The sequence below is a fragment of the Eubalaena glacialis genome, chromosome 9 (genome assembly GCF_028564815.1).
Source record: "Eubalaena glacialis isolate mEubGla1 chromosome 9, mEubGla1.1.hap2.+ XY, whole genome shotgun sequence".
Taxonomy (NCBI): domain Eukaryota; kingdom Metazoa; phylum Chordata; class Mammalia; order Artiodactyla; family Balaenidae; genus Eubalaena; species Eubalaena glacialis.
The window spans coordinates 118,700,767-118,719,379 of NC_083724.1; positions in this window are offsets into that span (position 1 = coordinate 118,700,767).

Sequence of the window (18,613 nt, forward strand, 5' to 3'; positions counted from 1 at the left end):
TTCTCAAAACCCTTAACCAAAACAACATAAGGCAACAGATGGAACGCAGAGGCAGATGTGAGAACCCAGCTGTCTCCTATTAAACATGACATTAAAGAGAATTGAAAAAATTTTAAACAGTGCCACTCATCACTAATTTATTTTTACTTTGGAAGATCCCATTTTTTAAATAAAAACATGTTATTTCTGTTGATATGTAATGGGTTTGTTATGGCAACTTAGATGAATTAATACATGGGTATTTTAATAATTTCTCAGTTTTAATTTCTTACACAGTAAATAGCAATGGATACAACCCACATAAACAAGACCTCTTTGGGTATCCATTTCCTTCTCTCATCCTTGTCATGTCTGCTGGTTACTTCCTATCAGCATTTAAAGATGCTCAAGTCTTAAAATACCCTTCACCCCATTTCTTCTTCCAGATTCTACTTCTCACCTTCCCTTCAAAACCAAACGTTCTCCTCTCTTGGCTTCTCAGTAAAAAACAAATTGTCTTCATCTTCCTTCCTCGATGGCCCTTCATGCTCAGGCAGCCTTGCCAGTTCATCATCCTCTGTCCTGAGTCACTCAGGGCTCGGTCCTGGACTTCTAGTCTCATTCTTTCTTTCCTCTGTCAATCAATTCATCCATTTTTATGCCTGTATGAAAGTCCATCAATAGTTACTTCATGACTGCATTTCATTTTATACGGACACAGGATTTTCTTCTTCTCTCTTTCTCGTGTTGCTATAAATACTAAGTTGAAAACAACTGCTGAAAAATTAAAAAGCTTCATCCATCTTCTCTGTGGATCTACAAGCCAGAGCACAGCTTCAGATAGAGGGAAAGTGGATTAGATCCAACGTTCTGCCAATTACGTTCCACCCTGACATGTTTTTAATGGCTCTACAAGGGCATAGACAAGAGTTTGGAAAGGGCAGGCACTTCTGATTTATATAAAAGACTTAAGCTGCTGCTAGTGGAAACGGATTGTGTAAGTGAATTAAAACACATCGACCAGGAAGGCCTAGACTTCCCTTCAAGAAATTTATAAGCTTCTATTATCAGTAGCATAAATCACCCAAACAACTACATCAACGAAACCAAATTATATAGATTATAATAAGGGGCCCAGTGGCTGGAATAATTCCAGAGAAATTTAACTTGGTTAGGTCTGGTTTATTTTATACCAAAAGTTTTCCTCAATCTTGCTTTTATAAATGCTAATTTCTTTGTTGTCAGGTTTCCTGAGACACTATTGCATCAAATTCCACTCTAGCCATCAATTTTAAAGTGTTTCATCCGTTGGACCCGCCAAATCTAATGTTGGGTTTTGCCCAACTCTGCTCACACCATCCCACTCCCACAGGGAAGGAAGCTTCATTTTCAGGTTCAAGTTGCTACAGTCATTTGGTGCTTATGTATAGTAACTTTTATAAAAACTGGTTGGACTCTAGAAGCCCGTCCTGTAAAAGGTGGCTAGTTTCTTTTAAGCACTATGTAAAATATATATATATATAGTTGACACAAATCATCACAATTAGGTAAGGTCAGACTGCCAAATGTTTCAGGACATCAGGCAGGTTTAGAACAATGCCAATAAGTTATTTATTCTCTGTAGAAGGTACTAGAACATAGGATTTCATTAAGGAGCATGATTTTATTTTTAAAAGAAGAAGAATATCTGGGAATTTTTAAGCTATTTGAAAACCCTACTGTTGGAAGGGAAAAGTTGGGCCAATTTCAAGAGAGACTTCTGAGTGCAAGGAACGTGTCTAGGTACCTTAAAATGGGCCCTTTTGTTTTTCACATCATCACTGTGAGGTAGGTACCATATTGCTCTCTTAGCAGATAAGGCAATTGAACTCAGATAGGCTGAGGAACGGGCCCAAGATCACACACTGCATTTTATTGTTTTTCCATTTATTATTATTTTTTAATTTTATTGGAGTATAGTTGATTTTAAATGTTGTGTTAGTTTCAGGTGTACAGCAAAGTGATTCAGTTATACATCTACATATATTCATTCTTTTATAGATTCTTTTCCCGTATAGGTTATCACAGAATATCGAGTAGAGTTCCCTGTGCTATACAGTAGGTCCTTGTTGGTTATCTATCTTATATATAGTAGTGTGTGTGTGTTCATCCCAAGCTTCTGATTTATCCCTGCCTCCCACGTTTCACACATAGCATTTTAATATAATAAGGATGATGTTTCTGCCATATGCTCTCTTTTCTTTCCAATGTACTCTCTTTCTTTACTCCTGACCTTTCTACCATTAAGAGTAAGCCCACAGCTTACTGTCCTAAGGGGGAAAAGGGTAGGTATAGGACAGATCCTAGAATGAAGAGCTTATTATTCAGCTCTGACTCTCAAGCCTGCATTTTTAAGCCCGTGGTAAAATAAAACTTTTCTCATTTTCTTTTTCTCCTATAGGTCCAACTTTTTCAATGGCACCATGCCCTACCTCACCAAACCCAGACATCTGGTGGTCATCCTCAATTCTCCATCCTTTCCTTCACTTTCCAAGTTCACTGGTCACTACAGCCGGCTGATTCGACTTTCAAAAAATAGTACCTATGGACTTCACTTCTTACTCTATGTTCCAATTCTGGCTTCCTAAATCAGGGTCTCATGATTTTTTAATTGGCTGCTAAAAATCTTCCCCCATTGCCTTTGTCTTCATAATGCAATACTCTCTATCCTCCATCAACCTCTTTACAAACTGAGAATAATCATCTGAAAAACAAAACTGATGTTGCCATGCAATCGCTAGTTAAACTTACTTAATTGTTCAATTACCTACAGGATAAGGTCCAAATTTTTCTGCCTGGAAATAAAACACCTTTATGATCTGGTTGCTGCCTCTCTTTCACTGCGATTCTGCCATCCTCCTTGCCCTTTGCCGTCATGCCAAATTACCCAGGGGTGCAAGAACATGCCTTAGTCTTTCTCAGCTATATGCACATGCTACTTCTTCGGTTCAGAATGTTTCTCATCATGTGGGGACCCCTGGCTTATGTGTCATCCACCCTAAGATGCTTCCTGGGCTCTAACTACTCACCCTCTCTTCTATCTGCCTTTCCAGAGTCAAGCCCTTCCTCTTCTGTCTCCCTTGGATCATGAATTTGTCTTCTCGTAATTACTTATGTTCATCTCCTCACCTAACCTAGAAGGCAGTTTCCAGCTCTACTTAAATTTTTTTTATTCTTTTTTTTTTTTTTCCACAGACATAGAAAACAAATTTATGTTTACCAAAGGGGAAAGGGAGGGGGGAGAGATTAAATTAGGAGTATGGGATTAACAAACTACTATACATAAAATAGAAAAGCAACAAAGATTTACTGTATAGCACAGGTAATTATATTCAATATCTTCTAATACCCTATAATGGAAAATAATCTAAAAAACACATACATATACATATATATATAAAACTAAATCACTTTGCTATATACCTGAAACTAACACAATATTGTAAATCAACTACACTTCAATAGAAAAAACAGCTCTACTTAAATTTTAATTTTAGCTCCACTTTATAAAAACATGTCACTTAAATGAAAACAGAAAAAAAGAAGAGTGTAGTGGCATAATTTGACACTCCTGAAAATCCATATCTGCCTATGAGATGTGCAGTATACAACTGGTTTTCTCGACACTGTTGATTTTGTGTTCAAGAGATTGATGTGTGCTGGAGATAGAAACTTGGGAATCATCAGTGGTGGCAGCCAAGGCCAATGGATGTCGGGGGGAAATTCAATAAAAAAAGAAGAGGAAGCTAAGCATTGGGTCCTAATGAACATTGCTGTAAGGGAGCTGATGAGACCAGAGAAACCTACGGGGATGAGCGAGGAGTGTTCTGAAAGGTCAGAGAGAATGAACCTGGGAAGTGAAGACAGAGAAGAGCTTCCAGAAAAAGAAGTGTCTAGTAAGATGATACCTGAAAAGAATCTGTTAGTTTACGGGTTCAGTTTCGTGACAAGCTTGGTAGGAATATCATTCAAAAGTGGAGGCAAAATTTAAGTAGGCGAAGGATAAGTAACGATCAAAGTGTGGAGGTCATGAGTATTGATTTTCTTGCTTTGTCAGTCTTGGAATTATAGTCTTGGATCTACAGAGAAAGGGTGGTGAGAAAAGTGATAACAGTGTTTATTGGTCGGGGTGCTCCTGGCAAGGGGACAGGACAAGGGTTCGGGGGCTGAGACTGAAGCTGGGTATCTCTGACCTTGACCATTCATGCCCTTGTCATGGTGAAAACCACAAATGATCCCCACTGTTTTCCAACCCCTGCATGTAGGGGAGCATCTCTCCCAGCTGAGACCTGGTTGGGTTTGCCCTACCAGCCCCTGCTGCACGCTCTGTGGACTTTGGGAATCATTTTGACTGGAAAGTCCCACAATCACAACTTTTAGCTGCAGGGTTATCAGAAGCCTTTCTTCTCTAATCAAGACGTTTATTAGCTTCTGTTAGAATCATAATAACCTTTATCTTCCAGCCACTGTGCGTTTCTCACAAAAGAGGTCTGTATACTTCTTGTCTATTTCCAGCAGCCATTTCACATCTGCTTCCTCATAAATAGTTACGTGTTTTGTTCTGACGAGATCTTTAAGGCTAGTTTTCCTGTTGAAAAAACACCACTAACAGTTCATTCTTTTTACCATAACCTTAGTCTGTGTGAACACACAGGGTATTCATTAATGTAATTGTGTGTGCAGGTTAAAATCTATTTTAAAGTAGTCCTGTGTGAACACAGAATGTAAAACGCCTGTGATGTGTGCTACTGTGAACACACTGTGCTAATTTCTACTTTGATTTTCCTCATGCTGACATCCTTCAGGAATATCATTTACTTTTCTTTTCTAGCCAAATTCTCCAGGTGTTTGGAAGTCCTCCTTAAGTCCTCCTTTGCCAAGAAGCTACTCCAGTGTCCGTGGGAAAACTGACTACTTGATCTTAGGCAGCCCTGACCTCTTAGAGCTTTGGATTCTGAGCTCTGATTTCTTATCAGCATGGCCTACATCACACACATTAACTCTGAGGTTCAAATAAGTTCATTTTGGGGAAAGCAACTATGCAAATAAAAAGCCTACTATAGGTAGTCAAAGCGAATTCATGAGTCCTCCATTATTTCAAGTCAATTATTTCAGCATAACTTTCTCTATTTAGGAAGACATCTCATTCTTGCAGTGTGCTCAGTCCCCGATAGAGTTGTTTTGTCATTTCCTTCAAATAGCATGTTTTTTGCTTTTGTTTTTGTTTTTTTTTACCGATTTGTCCAACAGCAGAGCAAAAAGCAGCAGTGGATTTCATGATCTGTACCTTTGCACATGAAAAACTGAGAGCAGACCACCAACTTACTTCACATGGAGACCAAACAGCTCTCAGATGGAAACAATGACTTTTAGTCATTAACAGCCCGATTAAACAGAAACCGTTGACCTAGAGGTGAAAGGCTCCATGGCCCATTCCCTAGTCTTAGACCTGGGGTAACCTACCAGTTTGCTTTGCTTAATTACTTCACTCATTAATGGAATGCCAAGCTTACCTGCAGCATGTGTGTGTACACACACGTGCACACACGCATGCACACACACACAGAGGCATGTATACCACCAGAGAGGATTTTTATATTTCAATCGTCTACTTTTTTCAGCATTTTTTGAAGATAACCTAGGGGATTCCATGGCTTTGCTTAAGCCATCCATATCACACAGGGAAATATCTGGAACACTGAAAGGATATTTAAAAAGATCAGAGGAGATTATATTATAAAATAATATTTATACTACTCGTATATACCAACAGCGTCCTAAAATGATTAGGGCCATGTTTCGGGTTTCAGAGTGAGTCATTCTGGCAGGTATGAGTTATTGCAGCACTAACAGCTATGTGGCTGCTGGAAGTCGACCAGCCCAGGATAGGTCTGTGAACCCATAGAGTCTCTCTCCAGATGAGTGCTATCAAAAGGTTGGTAAGAACTGTCATATTTTGCTGTATAACACTAAGGGGAATATATTCACATGAAGTGATTATCTCTGATGTTTCTGGACAATCTAAAGATACATTACATTTTCCTAATAATACTTACCTTCTTTTTGATATGATGTTTTTAGAAGAACAGCTTGCACTTCTAATCAGTACAATTTATCACCTATCCCCAAAGTACCCTGCCGTTGAAATGCCTGACATATATATTGGGTGTCATGGATTTAGCAAAAATTGAATTATAAATTGCCCTGCCAGTTTTTGCCTCTGGAAATAATGAAAAAGTAAGCTCAAGAAATGTTCTCCTGAAGGATTTACTTTTTAAGTGACTATGAAGAAAGAAACAACCAGCATGGGTTGCCAAAATATTATCTCGCTGAGCATAGATTATTTGGGCAACTAAGAAAATATAACAATAGAAATAGGAAAAAAGTGCAAATTCCACTCCCAGGGAAAGAAAGCAGTTGTAATGAGGTATTCATTTTCAACAACTGAAGGACTTAATGTCTGACAATCTTGGTGTTCCTAAAACCAAATAAAATGTCATGCAAAACTCTTTTTGGAAACTTTAAATATTTTGTTCCTTTAAATGAAGTGATGGCCTATTGGAGTTAATTCCTTACTTAATTAATTAACAGTCAAAATAGGTTTCTTGCTCAGCATCACTCAGTTTATTTGAATGTTGTGTAATATGCTTGTGAATAATTTCATTTAAGCTTTTTATTATATGCCCTTTGTATAAAACTTGGAAATGCAAATGCTTATCAAGAAAAGCTAAATTTTATGCCTCCAAATTTAGTGTATATTTGTCTAGTGTTTTTTCTCTGCTCTATGCTTTTAAACAAAACTATATGTATATTCACTATGCATTTTTTATAGTTGTTTTTTCCCACCTTATCATAAGCCATTCTATTAGATAACATTCTAAACTATATTGTTTTTAATAGCTAAAAGCACACTGTCATGGAAAGTATACTCGTTAAAATATTTCTCTATTTTTGAACATGGTGTTTTTCTAACTTTTGACTACAAAAAACAACAATAAATTGACTACTTATACTTAATCTATGTTTCATCTCTGGCTATTTGCTTAGAAATAGAATTAATGGATTAAAACATATGAAACTTTTGAAGTTACTTGATAATATTTCCAAGTGTATTTTCATAAAGGTTTTATCGCCTTCCCTTCCATCAGCAGCAAGTTGGCCTGTCACAGAAAGCCTTATCAGGTTTAAATTTTCTAAGCCTTTTTTTTTTTTTTTGCCACACCACGCAGCTTGAAGGATCTTATTTCCCCGACCAGGGATCAAACCCAGGCCCTCGGCAGTGAAAGCTCCGCGTCCTAACCACTGGACTGCCAGGGAATTCCCTAAATTTTCTAAGTTTTTGGCCTTTCGGTGCGTGAAAAACTTTACCTCATTTTAATTTGAATGTTTTGATAACAAGTTGCAAGGGTTGTTTTGTTTTATTTAATGTAAAAAAATTTTTTTTCCATATTTTATGTTTTTATTTTCTAAGAACCCAGTTTTGATGGTCTAAAAGATGCTGCATCATTATTTAAGTGTGCTTATTACATTATTTTGCTATATTTGTAAGAACTATCCGGCTTGATCTTTCCAAAGCTTTGTCATTTTAGGATTTATTTCAGTAACATTCATTTGGGGAAAAAGAAGATCTCACAATTTCAAGGATATTTTCCAGGGAGTAACATATTTTATAAAGTTACTATCCATTTTTCTCTGACATTAGCCTCACTGATGCATTTATTTGGGTAGAAGCATCTTCAAGGTCTCCATCAGGTTATTTTGAAAACTTACAGAATCACACACCATATGTAGTGTGCTCATCACTCTGATTTGGTATACTTTATAGGCTGAGTTGCACATAAAGATCTCAGCAGTTTCAGAGAGCCTCTTGCAGTCGTGCTAGTTTCAAAAAACTCTAAGCGAAATGATGGCCCTGTCCATTTGTATTCTCTTGGATCCTAGAGCAAAAGTGGAAATATGAGATTAGGAATAGAGTAATAACAGCTTCAAGCAGGAAGAAAAGCAAAGCACTGAAAATGGGTATGACTTGTATCCTTTTTTGTTTTTAAACATCTTTATTGGAGTATAATTGCTTTACAATGGTGTGTTAGTTTCTGCTGTATAACAAAGTGAATCAGTTATACATATACATATGTTCCCATATCTCTTCCCTCTTGCATCTCCCTCCCACCCTCCCTATCCCACCCCTCTAGGTGGTCACAAAGCACTGAGCTGATCTCCCTGGGCTATGCAGCTGCTTCCCACTAGCTATCTATTTTATATTTGGTAGTGTATATATGTCCATGTCACTCTCTCACTTCGTCCCAGCTTATCCTTCCCCCTCCCAGTGTCCTCAAGTTCATTCTCTACATCTGTGTCTTTATTCCTGTCCTGCCCCTAGGTTCATCAGAACCTTTTTTTTTTTTTTTTAGATTCCATATACATGTGTTAGCATACGGTATTTGTTTTTCTCTTTCTGACTTACTTCACTCTGTATGACAGACTCTAGGTCCATCCATTTCACTACAAATGGTTCAATTTCGTTTCTTTTTATGGCTAATATTCCATTGTATATATGTGCCACATCTTCTTTATCCATTCATCTGTCAATGGACACTTAGGTTGCTACCATGTCCTGGCTATTGTAAATAGTGCTTGCAATGAACATTGTGGTACATGACTCTTTCTGAATTATGGTTTTCTCAGGGTAAATGCCCAGTAGTGGGATTGCTGGGTCGTATGGTAGTTTTATTTTTAGTTTTTTAAGGAACCTCCATACTGTTCTCCATAGTGGCTGTATCAATTTACATTCCCACCAACAGTGCAAGAGGGTCCCTTTTCTCCACACCCTCTCCAGCATTTATTTTTTGCAGATATTTTGATGATGGCCATTCTGACCGGTGTGAGATGATACCTCATTGTGGTTTTGATTGGCATTTCTCTAATGATTAGTGATGTTGAGCATCCTTTCATGTGTTTGTTGGCAATCTGTATATCTTCTTTGGAGAAATGTCTATTTAGGTTTTCTGCCCATTTTTGGATTGGGTTGTTTGTTTTTTTGATATTGAGCTGCATGAGCTGCTTGTATATTTTGGAGATTAATCCTTTGTCAGTTGCTTCATTTGCAAATATTTTCTCCCATCCTGAGGGTTGTCTTTTCATCTTGTTTATGGTTTCCTTTTCTGTGCAAAACTTTTAAGTTTCATTAGGTCCCATTTGTTTATTTTTGTTTTTATTTCCACTTCTCTAGGAGCTGGGTCAAAAAGGATCTTGCTGCGATTTATGTCATAGAGTGTTCTGCCTATGTTTTCCTCTAAGAGTTTATAATGTCTGGCCTTACAATTAGGTCTTTAATCCATTCTGAGTTTATTTTTGTATGTGGTGTTAGGTAGTGTTCTAATCTCATTCTTTTACATGTAGCTGTCCAGTTTTCCCAGCATCACTTATTGAAGAGGCTGTCTTTTCTCCGTTGTATATTCTTGCCTCCTTTATCAAAGATAAGGTGACCATATGTGTATGGGTTTATCTCTGGGCTTTCTATCCTGTTCCATTGATCTATATTTCTGTTTTTGTGCCAGTACCATATTGTCTTGATTACTGTAGCTTTGTAGTATAGCCTGAAGTCAGGCAGCCTGATTCCTCCAGCTCCGTTTTTCTTTCTCAAGATTGCTTTGGCTTGAGGGTCTTTTGTGTTTCCATACATATTGTGAAATTTTTTGTTCTAGTTCTGTGAAAAATGCCGGTGGTAGTTTGATAGGGATTGCATTGAATCTGTAGATTGCTTGCAGTAGTATAGTCATTTTCACAGTGTTGATTCTTCCAAGCCAAGAGCATGGTATATCTCTCCATCTGTTTGTATTGTCTTTAATTTCTTTCATCAGTGTCTTATAGTTTTCTGCATACAGGTATTTGTCTCCTTAGGTAGGTTTATTCATAAGTATTTTTTTCTTTTTGTTGCAATGGTAAATGAGAGTGTTTCCTTAATTTCTCTTTCAGATTTTTCATCATTAGTGTATAGGAATGCAAGATATTTCTGTGCATTAATTTTGTATCCTTTTACTTTACCAAATTCATTGATTAGCTCTAGTAGTTTTCTGGTAGCATCTTTAGGATTCTCTATGTATAGTATCATGTCATCTGCAAACAGTGACAGTTTTACTTTTTTTCTTCTCTGATTGCTGTGGCTAAAACTTCCAAAACTATGTTGAATAATAGTGGTGAGTGTGGGCAACCTTGTCTTGTTCCTGATCTTAGAGGAAATGGTTTCAGTTTTTCACCATTGAGAATAATGTTGGCTGTGGGTTTGTCATGTATGGCCTTTATTATGTTGATGTAGGTTCCCTCTATGCCTACTTTCTGAAGACTTATTATCATAAATGAGTGTTGAATTGTGTTGAAAGCTTTTTCTGCATCTACTGAGGTTATCATATGGTTTTTATCCTTCAGTTTGTTAATATAGTGTATCACATTGATTGATTTGCATATATTAAGGAATCCTTGCATTCCTGGGATAAACCCCACTTGACCATGGTGTATGATCCTTTTAATGTGCTGTTGGATTCTGTTTGCTTGTATTTTGTTGAGGATTTTTGCATCTATGTTCATCAGTGATATTGGCCTGTGGTTTTCTTTCTTTGTGACATCTTTGTCTGGTTTTGGTACCAGGGTGATGGTGGTCTCATACAATGAGTTTGAGAGTGTTCCTCCCTCTGCTATATTTTGGAAAAATTTGAGAAGGATAGGTGTTAGCTCTTCTCTAAATGTTTGATAGAATTCTCCTGTGAAGCCATCTGATCCTGGGCTTTTGTTTGTTGGAAGATTTTTAATCACAGTGTCAATTTCAGTGCTTGTGATTGGTCTGTTTACATTTTCTATTTCTTCCTGTTTCAGTCTTGGAAGGCTGTGCTTTTCTAAGAATTTGTCCATTTCTTCCATGTTGTCCATTTTATTGGCATATAGTTGCTTGTAGTAGTCTCTCATGATCCTTTGTATTTCTGCAGTGTCAGTTGTTACTTCTCCTTTTTCATTTCTAATTCTATTGATTTGAGTCTTCTCCCATTTTTTCTTGATGAGTCTGGCTAATGGTTTACCAGTTTTGTTTATCTTCTCAAAGAACCAGCTTTTAGTTTTATTGATCTTTGCTATTGTTTCCTTCATTTCTTCTTCATTTATTTCTGATCTGATCTCTATGATTTCTTTCCTTCTGCTAACTTTGGGGTTTTTTGTTTTTCTTTCTCTAATTGCTTTAGGTGTAATGTTAGGTTGTTTATTAGAGATGTTTCTTGTTTCTTGAGGTAGGATTGTATCGCTATAAATTTCCCTCTTAGAGCTACTTTTGTTGCATCCCATAGGTTTTGGGTCATCGTGTTTTCATTGTCATTTGTTTCTAGGTATTTTTTGATTTCCTCTTTGATTTCTTCAGTGATCTCTTGGTTATTTAGTAGCATATTGTTTAGCCTCCATGTGTTTGTATTTTTTACATTTTTTTCCCCTGTAATTGCTATCTAGTCTCATAGCGTTGTGGTCGGAAAAGATACTTGATATGATTTCAATTTTCTTAAATTTACCAAGGCTTGATTTGTGACCCAAGATATGATCTATCCTGGAGAATGTTCCATGAGCACTTGAGAAGAGAGTGTATTCTGTTTTTTTTTGGATGGAATGTCCTATAAATATCAATTAAGTCCATCTTGTTTAATGTGTCATTTAAAGCTTATGTTTCCGTATTTATTTTCATTTTGGATGATCTGCCCATTGGTGAAAGTGGGTGTTAAAGTCCCCTACTATGATTGTGTTACTGTCGATTTCCCCTTTTATGGCTGTTAGCATTTGCCTTATGTATTGAGGTGCTCCTATGTTGGGAGCATAAATATTAACAATTGTTATATCTTCTTCTTGGATTGATCCCTTGATCATTATGTAATGTCCTTCTTTGTCTCTTGTAATAGTCTTTATTTTAAAGTCTATTTTGTCTGATATGAGAAATGCTACTCCAGCTTTCTTTTGATTTCCATTTGCATGGAATATCTTTTTCCATCCCCTCACTTTCAGTCTGTATGTGTTGCTAGGTCCAAAGTAGGTCTCTTGTAGACAGCATATATATGGGTCTTGTTTCTGTATCCACTCAGCCAGTCTATGTCTTTTGGTTGAAGCATTTAATCCATTTACATTTAAGGTAATTATCAATATGTATGTTCCTATTACCATTTTCTTAATTGTTTTGTGTTTGTTATTGTAGGTCTTTTCCTTCTCTGGTGTTTCCTGCCTAGAGAAGTTCCTTTAGCATTTGTTGTAAAGCTGGTTTGGTGGTGCTGAATTCTCTTAACTTTTGCTTGTCTGTAAAGGTTTTAATTTCGCCATCAAATCTGAATGACATCCTTGCTTGGTAGAGTAATCTTGCTGTAGGTTTTTCCCTTTCATCACTTTAAATATGTCCTGCCACTCCCTCTGGCTTGCAGATTTTCTGCTGAAAGTTCAGCTGTTAACCTTATGGGGATTCCCTTGTATGTTATTTGTTGTTTTTCCCTTGCTGCTTTTAATATTTTTTCTTTGTATTTAGTTTTTGATAGTTTGATTAATATGTGTCTTGGCCTGTTTCTCCTTGGATTTATCCTGTATGGGACTCTCTGTGCTTCCTGGACTTGATTGACTATTTCCTTTCCAATGTTAAAGAAGTTTTCAACTATAATCTCTTCAAATATTTTCTCAGACCCTTTCTTTTTCTCTTCTTCTTCTGGAACCCCTATAATACGAATGCTGGTGTGTTTAATGTTGTCCCAGAGGTCTGTGAGACTGTCCTCAATTCTTTCTATTCTTTTTTCTTTATTCTGCTCTGCAGTAGTTATTTCCACTATTTTATCTTCCAGGTCACTTATCCATTCTCCTGCCTCAGTTATTCTGCTATTGATTCCTTCTAGAGAATTTATAATTTCATTTATTGTGTTGTCCATCATTGTTTGTTTGCTCTTTAGTTCTTCTAGCTCCTTGTGAAACGTTTCTTGTATTTTCTTCATTCTATTTCCATGATTTTGGATATCTTTACTATCATTACTCTGAATTCTTTTTCAGGTGGACTGCGTATTTCCTCTTCTTTGTTTGGTCCGTTGGGTTTTTACCTTGCTACTTCATCCGCTGCATATTTCTCTGTCTTCTCATTTCATTTAACTTACTGTGTTTGGGGTCTCCTTTTCACAGGCTGCAGGTTCATAGTTCCTGTTATTCTTGGTGTCTGCCCCCAGTGGGTGAGGTTGGTTTAGTGGCTTGTGTAGGCTTCCTGGTGGAGGGAACTAGTGCCTGTGTTCTGGTGGGTGGGGCTGGATCTTGTCTTTCTGGTGGGCAGAGCCATGTCCGATGGTGTGTTTGGGGGTGTCTGTGAGCTTAGTGTGATTTTAGGCAGCCTCTCTGCTAATGGGTGGGGTTGTGTTCCTGTCTTGCTAGTTGTTTGTCATGGGGCCTCCAGCCCTAGAGCTTGCTGGCCATTGGGTGGAGCTGGGTCTTAGTGTTGAGACAGAGATCTCTGGGAGAGCTCTCACCAACTGATATTATGTGTGGCCGGAGGTCCAATGTCCTGAACTTGGCTCTCCCACCTCAGGGGCTCAGGCCTGACACCAGGCCGGAGCACCAAGACCCTGTCAGCCACACGGCTGTCTGAGGAATCTTGCCTCCCATTCAGAGATGTTCTCCTTGGATGTCTTTAATATTATTTTGGTCCAGTGGGCCTTTGGCATCCCAGTACCCAAGATACATTAGGCACTATTCTAGAGGCTTGGGGATACAGTGATGAACAAGACAGAGAAATACCTATATTGTGTTTCCTTAGACGACTAGCATCAAATGGAGGCTCTGCAGCTAGAAAGAGGGCCCAGACCACACTTGCAGGGCTGCACTCCAATAAACACACTTTTAATGTTTTGTTTTACTGGTTAGAGGGAACAATGAATTAGGAACTATAGAGGCAAAGCTAGTGTTATTTTACCTAATTCGGTGTCTCTTTCACTGAGTTACAAGGTTCTGACTCTTCTACTCCTTGATTTTGTTCCCAGTCCATGAGTCTCAGGCAAAAGTAATAAATGGGTTCCGGTTCTGACTGGACCACTTCTCAGCTGTGCACAAATGAGTGCCACTCTCTGAGAGCCTCAGTTACTGCATTGCAGGACCCGCCCAGGGCCTCAGTTTCCTCTCCTCTATCACGAGTCGATATCCCTGGCTCCTTCCACAGGGTGTTTCTGGTGCCACAGATCTCGCCCACAGTGCTGGGAGAAAAGAGAAATGCTTGCGCAGCCACTAGAGGCCGGTGGTGAGGTCCAAATGACCTGTATCGTTTTGCTCTGCTCAGATGCACTTGATGCTCATCTAGTGGGAACTAACACTGTTCTGCACTTACTTGCTGGGTGACTTTGGGCAAATGGCTTCACTTCCCTCTGAAACGTAGTTTCTTCATTTACGCAGTTGAGATTTTTTTAAAAATCTACAATGTTATTGTGAATATTAAAGCAATGTGTGTAAGGAACCTGACACTTAGAACAGCTCTTAGCATACGTTAGATGCTCAACAACTTGGGGCCACCACTGCCCCCTCGGCTACTACAGTTTCTACTAAACTACAGCTGTACTAGTTATACTAGAACTTCTTGATTTCTTTAAACTGTGGTGCATGTGTTTATCTCAATAAAAATACTTTAAAATTTGTATAATATCTTAGAGTTTTATAGGACTTTTCTCAAGTATCTCTCTTGATCTTTACCAAAAAACCCTGTGGAACAAGAGAGGAGTGATTATCTCCGTTTTATAGATGCAGAAACTAACTTCCAGAGATGATAAGTAGCATGATCAGAACCTGTATTTTTTTTTTAATATAAATTTATTTATTTATTTTTAGCTGTGTTGGGTCTTCGTTTCTGTGCGAGGGCTTTCTCTAGTTGCGGCGAGCGGGGGCTACTCTTCATTGCAGTGCGCGGGCCTCTCACTATCGCGGCCTCTCTTGTTGCGGAGCACAGGCTCCAGACGCGCAGGCTCAGTAGTTGTGGCTCACGGGCCCAGTTGCTCCGCGGCATGTGGGATCTTCCCAGACCAGGGCTCGAACCCGTGTCCCCTGCGTTGGCAGGCAGATTCTCAACTACTGCGCCACCAGGGAAGCCCCAGAACCTGTATTTTTGTAACTTAATTGAGCACTATTTCCATCATCACTTCCACCCATCCATTCCATCACTTCCTGAGGACATGAATCACCAAGGAAGCCAGACAAAGCCAATGTTAGAAGGCAACCCCTCTCTCACTGTTCTCTGAGTTTTCCATCTTACCTCTTTTGCTTTCCTACCCATCAAGTAAATGCCATTGGAGTTCTAGGAACAACATTGGAGTTCTAGGAACAACAATTGTTCTCAAGGTGAACAATTTAAATGAAATGCATGGAGGTACAAAAGCCATTATGAGAAGCATCCCTCATTATTCTTGGAGGTTAAATTGGGACAGATGTTGTCGTGAAATCCAGATGCCTTTTGTCAACTAGCTCTTCCCCAAAGCTCATGATGCTATGTCCCCATGTTCCATTATATTCAGATTTTGTCAGGGTAAAAGTCATCAACGTGTTTTTGAATCATGTAGTCTGTACTGATACTGAGAAGGGCCCTGTGGGGCTCCGGGGCACAAAGACTTTCTGTGTCCCCCATTTCTTTGATTATAGGAAATAGCCTTCATTCAACCTCCATGACCTTCCCTGAGCTCCAATGGACAGGCTCAAACAGTTGTTAATTAAGGAAGGGAGGGGACACGAGACAAGGGAGAAACAAAGTCAAGAGAAACAATAGTTCAGCCTTGAGGCAAGGTCCTGGTTCCCCATCAATGGACACACACAACAATATCTTTGAGCTGTCTTGCAGATGCTAAAACCCCCTCCAGGTGAGCGAAGTTAACAATTAACAATGGTATGCTTCCCACAAGCATGTAGACCCCAGACCAGTTGGAAGCAGAAGGTTGATGATGCCGACTCCCACTTACCTCACCACCAACCAATCAGAAAAATGTCCGCGAGCTGATCATGCCCTCTTTGAACCATTACTAAAAAACTTCTCACTAGCCTCCCAAAGGGGGGGGGGGGCGCAGTTTTTAGAGGCACTAGCTCACAGTGTTCCCTCTTTGCCTGGCAAAGAAATAAAGCCACCTTTTCTCTTTCCTCATTTATATTTGGCACTGGTGTACAGAAGCCAAGATTTCAGCAACAATACCCACACCATGAATGGCTCAGAAGTATATCTGCAATACACTGAGTCCAGATTTCCATTTTTTTGACGTCATTGCCTTGATTGGCAATCAGAAGCAGGCAAAAACAAGAAGACAATGTTCTTGACTGTATCTTTGAGACTCACAGCTCTCTCCTTAGTTGGAGAAATAAACAACTCTGCAATGCACAGAAGCCCAGCTCTGTTTCTAAGGTCACCCCAGCCCCTTGGCCTCTCACGCTTCCAGAGGGTGAGGTTTCCCTCCAGAGAACTGTGAATCAGGTATTTAAAGTAACATCTCAGAGACAGTGCAAACCATAAATCTGCTAACTGTTTTCTTCTGGGTTTATGTGTAGCACGACAGACAAGGAATTCAGACCGACGTAATAAAAGTAACCAATATATCCTTGCTAATGGTGGACTTGCTGCCACTGGAATTACTGTCCTAAATAAATGCTATTAAGAAATCTGCTAGGCTTCATTTGATTCTGGCTGACTTCCTGACTTTCCAGAACAGTGATAGAAGTCAAGAGCCAAAAGGGAGAATTGAGCCAAAAAAGAAGGAAGATGCATGTCATGTAGACATAAAACAGATCGGCTAAACCTACCTTCACTTAAACATTAGATAGAAAAGGCGGAAAATAGAACCCTCAAACCTTATAGAATAAACTCAACCAATTTCAAACACTCATGGAGAGATGGCCAGTTCAGTTTATAAGTTCATATTATTTAATTCTTTCCTTTAACTTTAAATCTGCAAACAAATAACTGTACAAATTCCTTTTGATCTTGATGAATATAATCTGATTTGAATTTAGGCTGCAGGCTGTGACATTAAAATACAGAGTTGCAGCCCCTCCTCCCTCTCAGTAGCCTGGGCTTAGCTAGAAGCAAGAGCTTTAAATCAGACCCTTTTGGTTTTCCCAATAGCACTGTAGCAAATGAAGTAAGCCACAATAAAAATCAAAATGGCAAGTATGGAATTCACAGAAAAGAATGTCACACCTCATATGCGATCTTCACAGCCTCATTGTACTTGCTGTTTATGGTTGTAAAGGCTCACATTCTAATGGTCAGAAGCCATAGCAGCAGAAATAGTTCTGGGGCTGCTTCCATATATGAGGTCAGGGTTTTTATCTCCAGCTTCTATAATTGGCCAAAATATACTTATTTCGCTCAGAAGGCACTGTTTTAGTCTAGGGAAACGATATTTTAAACACAGAAAGAGCAAAAGTAATTCTGACTGCCAACTGCCTTATGATCTGGTGAAATGTATGGGAAAGTCTTGTGTGTGCAAATCCATATTGAATAAAGATATTGATGTCTTCAGAAGTAATATAAAATGAGAGAATATAAAATAAAGCAATTTTAGTGGGACTGTTTGATAGGTCTGGAGCAGAGGAATTGAGAGCATCAGTTTTTGATGTTCCCTGTGTTCTCCCATCTTCCTTCCTGGTATCCACATCCCTGCCCCTCTCTCCTCCCCACCCCTTGAAACACTGGAATTCTTCTGAGCTTGGTCTGTATGCTTTGTATTGTTCAGCGTTTCCCAAATATACCTGATCATAAGAAGCAACTAGAGTGTTTATTAAAAACACAGAAGACTACTTAACCAACCCTGGAAATTCTTACTCAACAGTTTGGGTTAGAGCCTAGGTATATGTATTCTAAATAATTGTCCAGGGATCTCTCTGTTTCAGCAAAATAGAAAATAATCCCTGCTTTTGTGGAGTTAACATTCAATGAAGGATCTGTTATCCCCTAGAGCACTTGATGATTGGTGACAAGAAAACGGGGGATCTTAAAAAAAGTCTTAAATGAAATGAAAACTTACTTTATAATATTTATTTGTTCATTTCGTTAATGACCATTACTGATTATGTCGGGATCTGTGCTATACTGACTCTCTTAAAACTTATCTATTCATAAAAATTTTAAACAGTTTGTGGAGCATGTGAGGTTTTCCACTTTGTCTCCAACTCCATAGATGCTGGATCCCGACATCAAAAGACACCCTTCAAAGGAGCAGGAATGAGCCCCAGCTGAGGGCCGTCAGCTCTGCGTCCTTTGCTTGTACACCTCAGAAAAGCCGGGATGAAGAGAAGCAAAGAGAGTCACATTTACCCACAGAACCCTTTGCTGGCAGGCAGGGGCAAAAGCTGGTAGTGGAACACACGAAGACAGTTTTACAAAGGTCCTTACCTGAAGCATTGGACTTTTCAAGAAAAATATGATGCTTTCATGAACAAGAAAGAACACAAAATTTTTAAATATTTCAATTGATGAGCTAATGAAATTAAAACAACTCTCTAAGAACGTAACCATTTCTTCATATTTTATTAAAATACTATCAGAAACTTTTTACAAAAGTTCTAGAAAAAGGAGAAAACCTTTTGGCTT